We start from the raw sequence: 1,974 nt of genomic DNA on the forward strand, positions 1-1,974 counted from the left end.
CGGGTTGCTGGTACCAAGAGTGCTGACTATAGAGCCAAGCAAACTAAAACTGTTAACTATCATAATCTCTTTACCATCCATACTGACATTGCCAATTGGCCCAATGGTGAGAATCTTTGTTTTCTTGATGCTGAGCTTCCATCCCCATTGAAGGCTGCAGTCTTTGACCTTCTGCAGCAAGCGCTTCAGGCCCTCCTCAGTTTCAGCAAGCAGGGTTGTGTCATTTGCATAATGCAGGCTGTTGATCAATCTTCCACCAATTCTGATGCCGCATTCCTCCTCATCCAGCATCCTAGATGATCTGTTCTGCATACAGACTGAAAAGGTATAGAGACAGAATACATCCCTGGAGGACGCCCTTCCCAATTTTGAACTATGCAGTGTCTCCTTGCTCTGTTCTGAAGACTGCCTTTTTGTCCAAGTATAGGTTTCACATAAGCAGAATCAAATGTTCTGGGGTTCCCATTCTTCTCAGAGTCTGTGTGACAACTAAGAGGTACATAGCAAAGTGGACTGGGGGAGGAGGAGGGAGGAACATGTGCAACAATATATAAGTATTTTTTAAAAAAGAAAGTGAACTCGGGGAGGAGGAAAGGAGGAGAGTGTGCAACAATGAATGAATGAAAATCCAACTTTTCTGCAAACTTGTGTTAAAATTATAATAAAAAAAAAGAGAGAGATTCCCTATGTAGATGTGCAAAACCACGCATTTTTTGTGAATACAAAAAATACAGAAGAAATACTGCTCATGCTGCCTTACGGAGTCACTGAAAAGGTGAAATTGTAAACAGGAGTCTATGTTTACTTTCATCTGCCTTAAAACTTAAAATGCACAAAAGGAAAAATTAAATGTTTCTCACTATATAGAGTATTGTGAGGACTGATGATGGATGATAGAGGAGAGGAACAGCCATGAAGTGGATTAGTACACTGATAAAGGATATATTCTTTGAAAGCGATGACAGGACTATGCAAAGCAGTACCCTGATGAGAGTTAAGAGTTGAAAGATTTGTCAAAACTGCCTGGACTTGCTTTCTTCTGTGGATTATGAAAACCTTTACACTGCTCTCTATTTTCTTGTAACACTCAATCCCAGTGCTGTGTTTGTCTGACTCACGAATTCTATGAATAACTAGTAAATGTCTACTAGTGTTCCTAATCCTACTATATAAGCCAGAATAAGGCAACTGACTTTTGCTAGCCTCCTCACAGGGAACTCTGGTGGTTTAGTCTATAGGGAGTTGCACTAAAGAGAGTTAGCCTAAAGACAGCCAGCTTGAATCCACCAGCAGTTCCATAGAGAAAGATGGGCAGTCTCCTCCTACATGATTTACAGCTCTGAAAATCCACTGACGGATTAGTTAGGCCTTGGTTCCAACTTGATGGTAAAGAGTATGAGTAGTAGGCTCCTCCTGATCTGTAGACTACAGAACTATGCTCATTCAGAAATACATGTTTAAGTAGAAATTTTATGTGTTGCTTGGCTTCAGGTTTCAGCTTGTCTTCCACTGGTAGTTACAGTCCTGCTAGCAGCCAAAGTTTCATAAAAAAAAATCTGTGATCTAGATGTGTGGTCACTGTGAGTCCCTCCCTCCCTTTTTTCTTTAGCTTTATTTTTTTAAAAATAATTTTAATGAGCATTTACAGAGATTTTGGATTTCCATTCATTCATTGCTGCACTTCTCTCCCGGCCCAGCCTTTCCCCATCCCCAGTTCGCTCCTCTCTTTCAAAAGTAAAAGAAACACTACCTCCCTGGGACACAATCCCCCTGCACCCCTCCCGCCACCCCAAGTACATTCCACTATACAACCGTAATTGTGGACTCTTGTGATAACCGTAATACCCTATCATACATCGCTTTTAAATTATTCACTCCCTCATCTGTTTCAGTGCAGTATACACAATTTATCCAGTTTTTCTCAGTCTTACCCCAACCCTGATATCAGTCCCATTCTACAACAGTGGCACCATA

The sequence above is a fragment of the Elephantulus edwardii genome, unplaced genomic scaffold (assembly GCF_000299155.1).
Source record: "Elephantulus edwardii isolate Elephantulus edwardi_28Jun2011 unplaced genomic scaffold, EleEdw1.0 scaffold00131, whole genome shotgun sequence".
Lineage (NCBI taxonomy): Eukaryota > Metazoa > Chordata > Mammalia > Macroscelidea > Macroscelididae > Elephantulus > Elephantulus edwardii.